This window comes from Lupinus angustifolius, chromosome LG16 (assembly GCF_001865875.1).
Source record: "Lupinus angustifolius cultivar Tanjil chromosome LG16, LupAngTanjil_v1.0, whole genome shotgun sequence".
Classification (NCBI taxonomy): Eukaryota; Viridiplantae; Streptophyta; class Magnoliopsida; order Fabales; family Fabaceae; genus Lupinus; species Lupinus angustifolius.
Genome location: NC_032024.1, coordinates 19017954 through 19025288, shown reverse-complemented (window position 1 = coordinate 19025288; position 7335 = coordinate 19017954).

Here is a 7335-nt window from a genome sequence, read left to right as displayed (position 1 = left end):
GAGTTAAATAATATTTATTTTTATATTAATCTTATTTTAGAATCAAATAATAATGAAATTATAAATTTATTGATGATTTGTTTTGATTAATAGGATTCTACTAATTATATCATGTTATGTATGTGTAAAAAACAATGTTGAGAAAGTCGAGCAAGATGTTAAACTAGTAGATGACCCATATTAAGTTTATCCGATTTAAATAGTTAAACCGTATGGTTTGACCGTATGATTTTATATATAATTAATAATTTTTAACAATATGAATGCACTGTTAACATATATGGTTTTAACCATGCGAATGCACGAGCAACATTCATATTCGTAATCAAATATTTATTTTTATACTAATGTTATTTTAGAATCCAATAATAATGAAATAATAAATTTATTGATGAATACTACTAACTATATCATGTTATGTATGTGTAAAAAACAATGTTGAGAAAGTCGAGCAAGATGTTAAACCAGTAGATGACCCATATTAAGTTTATCCGATTTAAACAGTTAAACCGTATGGTTTGACCGTATGATTTTATATATAATTAATAATTTTTAACAATATGAATGCACTGGTAACATATATGGTTTTAACCATGCGAATGCACGAGCAACGCACATATTCGTAATCAAATATTTATTTTTATACTAATGTTATTTTAGAATCAAATAATAATGAAATTATAAATTTATTGATGATTTGTTTTGATTAATAGGATTCTACTAATTATATCATGTTATGTATGTGTAAAAAACAATGTTGAGAAAGTCGAGCAAGATGTTAAACTAGTAGATGACCCATATTAAGTTTATCCGATTTAAATAGTTAAACCGTATGGTTTGACCGTATGATTTTATATATAATTAATAATTTTTAACAATATGAATGCACTGGTAACATATATGGTTTTAACCATGCAAATGCACGAGCAACATACATATTCGTAATCATAAATGTACAAGTGATATGTGTTCTTAATCATGCGGCAAAAAATATCGTCCCGTGCAAATGCACGGGTAACTTGCTAGTTATGCATTAAAAGGGAGATTTTTCAATTCGTAACATACATATTCGTAATCATAAATGTACAAGTAATGTGTTCTTAGCATGCTCTTTCTTGTTCAAAGGTCTTTTGTGTACCTAAGTCATGCATGAAAATGGAGATTTTTCAATGTTTTATTAAAATAACAATAATTACGAATCTCCCTCATATGCTAATGAATAAAAAATATGTTTTAATTCAATAATGAAAAGTTTCAAAACGGTTTGTATTTCATCATGTATGAAATCTTAATAAAATTGCATTTTCCTCAACATTTTCCTTACCAAATGATTATTTTGGCAAAATTATTTTGCTAGTTTGGAATCAACAATGACAAGGGTGATAGTAGTCATTGTGGTTGTTGTTCATTGTTCTATTAGTGGAATATTAAGGGAACAAAGGACAGAAACCAAATTCCAAATATGTAGCTACTATTACTTTCAATGCATATAGAAGTCCGAATGCTACATATGAAAAATCAGATCTTTCTACATGTCTTATGCAAAAGTAAGACGTTCTCTGAAGGTTTATGTAGGTTACTTATGTCTACAAATGACATACCACAACTTTAATCTTAGCAACGTTATTTTCTCTTGTACTACTACTCTCTTTGTCATTCATAGGTAATGATATTGAGGCATGAGGAGAATGTTGAGGAAAATGCAATTTTATTAAGATTTCGTACATGATGAAATTCAAACCATTTTGAAACTTTTCATTATTGAATTAAAACATATTTTTTATTCATTAGCATATGAGGGAGATTCGTAATTATTGTTATTTTAATAAAACATTGAAAAATCTCCCTTTTAATGCATGACTTAGGTACGCAAAAGACCTTTGAACAAGAAAGAGCATGCTAAGAACACATTACTTGTACATTTATGATTACGAATATGTATGTTACGAATTGAAAAATCTCCCTTTTAATGCATAACTAGCAAGTTACCCGTGCATTTGCACGAGACGATATTTTTTGCCGCATGATTAAGAACACATATTAATTGTACATTTATGATTACAAATATGTATGTTGCTCGTGCATTTGCATGGTTAAAACCATATATGTTACCAGTGCATTCATATTGTTAAAAATTATTAATTATATATAAAATCATACGGTCAAACCATACGGTTTAACTATTTAAATCGGATAAACTTAATATGGGTCATCTACTAGTTTAACATCTTGCTCGACTTTCTCAACATTGTTTTTTACACATACATAACATGATATAGTTAGTAGAATCGTATTAATAAAAAAAAATCATCAATAAATTTATAATTTCATTATTATTTGATTCTAAAATAACATTAGTATAAAAATTAATATTATTTAACTCTAAAATAGCTACAAATATGATTCATATTATTATTATTATTATTATTTTAATATTGCTATAGTAACATTATATTTTAATATTGTATATGTAATCATATTCCTTTTATTTTTAAATAAATCACATGTAATGAGGGTTTGAATGATTGACACATGTCATGAGTGCTTGAGAGATTGACACATGTCAAGAGGGAGTTCTTGAGGATTGACACATGTCATTGAGAGATTGACACATGTCATGAGGGAGTTTTTTTATTATATAGGTAATAGATACATCATGTTTTATTTTTATATATAGCATAGAAGTATAGATATAGATATATATATATATATACAAATATATATTTTCCAATTTTTAATTAATTGTCATTTATTTTATGTAATAAAGTACCAACTTGACTGCCATGACTACACATGTGTATATACATGGTCTCTATATGTAATTCCCAATAGCAAAGAAGAGTGTTCAAAAATTAATCTAATATATTATGGTATTTATTCTATTAAAAGAACCTCTTTAATAATAAACATTTAATGTTTCAAAATAAATATTTTCTAGAATTAAATAAAGATGGATAAGGGTCGTGACCCCATCTCTCATCCCCATATTATCTTCGAATGATTGTGTTGAGATGTTTCTCCTCATTTAATTTAGTTACTAAATAAAATAATAACAAAAAAATATGTGAAGAAGATCTTGCTTATAATATTTACACAGTTTTAATTGAGACACGAATATCACAAAAAAGAAGTAAAAGGATGATGACCTTGAAGACTTAGAAGGAAGTTACTCAAGATCAAGATTCATTAATCTTTTAAGTTTGGTACTTCTATCACCAAAGTCTTTTAATTAAGTTTAACCAAATGCTCATAGGAAAAACTTTTTGAAAATGTATTTTAACTTGGATTAAAATGAACTTAAATTTTCAATAAGTTGATTAATAAGTTACTCAAACTGAGCAATAGGTTACTATAACTCAGTAATGAGTTACTAGAATTGAGAAATTGATTATCCAAACTGAGTAACCAATTATTCATAATAAGTAAGAGGTTAGCAAACATAATTCACACAGAATAATTGATTACTCATGAGAGTAACTGATTACTCAATTGGACAAAAATTTGAGTAATTGATTACTCAGTGCAGTAATCAAATACAAAGAGTTGTTGCAGGAGTTTTTCAATTTCAAACTGAAACAACTTCTCCCAAAATGAATTGATCATACTCCAATCAACTTCGACCTTCATGTATGAATGTGATGGTTGATTGGATGACTATTTAAAGGCACATAAGCATTCAGATTCATATAGAACTTTTACACACGACTTTCATAATAATCACTTGCACTTTTGCAAGCAACTTGTTTGAAAACTTTCTAATTTTTTAAAGTTGTTTTATCAAGTGTTTCTTCCAAGTTTGTATACTCTGAAATACTTGAGCATTTGTGTTATCCTTAGTAATTGAATTTTAAGGATTGCAAGTTCATATTGTCATATGCATTCTACAATCTTAGCCCTAGAATCCATTCTTCAAAATTGTATTCAATTTCTTGTGTATATTTTCACCATATGATGTGGTGAAAAGGGAAAGAGAATTTTAGAAGTAGTGTTCTTCTAAAAGTGAGGTTGTGTTGAGTGTAATCTAGAGATAAAGCTTGAGCGTGAGATTTGTAAAAGATTGACATCACATCTCTTGTGCTAACAAGGAGACTGAGTGTTCTTCTACGTGTATCTTTTACTTCCCTTACTCATTATTTTTATTCAATAATTGATTCCTGCAACTTAATATTGTTCGTTGTATTTATACTCTAATCTTTTTAATGTTTCCAAATTTTGTCATTAATACCAAAAACTAATTCACCCCTCTTAGTTTGTCGTCTTATTCTTACAAAATTATTTTTATTAATTAAATTAATTATTGGAAATAATAATAATAATTCAATTTTTTCTAATAAGTAATCAGTACCCAATTCTTTTAAACATTTGTTTTCCCAAATAATATAACAAATATAAAAATATCTGAGCTTATCAAGGATGGAGGAAGAGTTGTCAATGAAGACTTATGTTCCTCAACTCATCATTTGGACGATAGTGTTATATCGCTTCTGCTCTTAACATAAAAATCACCTCAACCCACAATCAATTTTCTACATAAAAAATTAGGGAGTCTTGATTTCTTATTAATGATAGGGAGACGTAGGAGCAAGATGAATAAAATAAAGTAAATAACTTTGTCTCATTAAATAAAATAAACAAACAAAATTGAAGGTATAATATAATTCATGCTAATTAGTGAGGGTATTGTCTAGTACGGATGGATGAAGTGTTATTACCTTTTTCATTTCATTCAAATTTCAAGTTCAAAGACCATCACATTTCTAAAAGTGAGATAAAAAAAAGTTTTCTATATTTGACCGCAAAAAATGTAATGACGACTTCAAATAAGTCATGCATCCAATGCTTATTGAAACTCGAGGCACAACAATATGTTATTTTTTTGGACAAAAAAAAATCTTCTTTACTATTATGAATTATATTTATAGAGCATCATATATACATATATAGTCATGGTGGCCAAGTTAGTGATATTATGATAATATGTCTAATGTTTTAATCTCACTTTTTTGTACTACTATTATAGTAATTATATGTATTTATCTTTCAGTTTCATTCTTACAGGTATGGAATGAGTGTGAAGTAAAGTTAAACAAATATATTTGTTGTATTTTGTGATGCACGTTAGGGAGTACTTATCAATGGACAATTTATAGGCGCAAACATTCATTCTATTACCAATGACAACCTTATCATCAATGCCAAGAGAGGCATTTAAGCGATTTGTAGATATTTTCTTGAGATTGCAAATAAACATACATTTCTATGAGGCATTGGAACAAATGTCTGCTTATGGAAAGTTCATGTGAACAAATGTTTGTTTCCCGATAATGAGACTATGGAGTTAGATGTAAGTTATAGTGCCATAATCTAAAAGTATATTCCTCCCAAGTCTAAAGATCCCGATAATTTTATCTTACTTGTCACCATAAAAAAACCTACCTATAGGAAAGATTCTCTTAGACTTAGGAGTGATTATTAACCTGAAGCCACTTTACATGCTCCATAGGATATCTAACTTGAAGATTAGGTCCACTCACATGTCCCTACAACACGTAAATCATTCTGTGAAGTACTTCATGGAGTTGTAAATGATGTTTTGGTGAGAGCGAATAAGCTTGTCTTCCCCACAGACTTCATTATCCTGGATATAGATAATGACATGGATGTAACTCTCATTCTAGGTAGGCCATTCCTGAAGACCGCTAAGATCATTAAAGATGTGGATAAAAGAAAGTTGAAAGTAAGGGTGCAAGATGAAGAACTCATTTTTGATGTCCTTGAGGCTATGCACCATCCAAATGATAAAAGTTATTGTTTTGCTTTGGATGTAATTGACGATGTGTGCAAGGAGGTTGATAATGAGGCACATTTGGTAGACCCCTTGGAGGAGGTCTTTGAGAGTAGTATAGTTGAGTCTGAGTCTTCCACGTCGTCTGAGGATGTGGGAGTAGAAGTTGATGAGCTTATTCAATATAAGAAATCAAAATTAATACCCTTGCCCAGGCACCTTAAGTATGTATTCTTAAAGGGCAAGGATAGGAAATTGGTTATCATTAGCGGCTCCTTGTCAGAAAAGGAGAAAGAGCGGCATGTTAAAGTTTTCAAGGCTCATTCTACATGCATAAGATTTACATGGAGGATGGGTTCAAACCAGTTGTCAAACCCCAAATAAGGCTAAATCTCATCATGAAAGAGGTGGTAAGGGTTGAATTAATGGAACTTCTTGAAGTTGGTATAATTTACCCCATATAGAATAATGCTTCAGTTAGCCCATGCAAATAGTGTCGAAGAAGGGGGGATGACTATGATCCCCAATTAGCGTAATGAACTGATTCCAACCCACATAGTCATAGTTTGGATGATGTTTACTGATTATATACGACTTAACAAAGCCACATGCAAAGATCATTTTCCATTATACTTCATGGACCAGATGTTAAAGAGGCTTTTTGGGCAAGCCTTCTATTGCTTTTTAGGCGGTTATTCTAGATATAACCAGATAACTATTGACCTCATGGATTAAGAGAAAACTACATTGACTTACCCTTTTGGTGTCTATGCCTACCAGTGTATGCCTTTTGGGCTATGTAACGCACTAACCACATTTCAGATATGTATGTTGTCGATTTTCTCTAATCTAGTCGAACATTGTATTGTATTGAGGTATTAATGGACATTTTTCCGTGTTAGGGGTCTCATTTGATCTATGTCTAAAGAATCTTTAGACTGTGTTCAAGAGGTGTGTTGAGACCAAATTGGTCTTAAACTGAGAAATGTCATTTCATGGTCATGGAAGGGATTGTTCTGGGCCATAAAATCTCAGGTAGAGGGTTTGAAGTCGATTAAGCCAAAGTAGAGGTCATAGAGAAGTTGTTGATTCTGGTTAATGTCAGCAGAATTCATAGTTTCCTAGAACATGTTGGTGAAGGTTAATATGCATGTTCATAACATACTGCGGAAAATTATGGATCTATTTGTGTTAAAATATGCATACACTATAATAGTTTAGACAAAACGGTTTGTAAGATTACCTCAGGAGACTGCGATGGCTTTTGAAAATTATCCTTCAAAAGTATGAAGGTCCTACATGCGTATCCACACCGAGACCAATCTTTGTTTTAACAACACTTGATTTGTGAAAAAAATCAACTCAAAACTACTATATTTCAAACAACCAAAAAATTAGGATACAAACTTTTTTCTTTGTGTGTCTTTTGAATCACACGTGAGGTTTGGTTTATATAAAACCAAAATCTCCCTCAAACAATTTAGGACTAATTAATCACACATTAATTTAGCATAAAATCAAAACTTCATGAATCCATTTAATGCCAATTA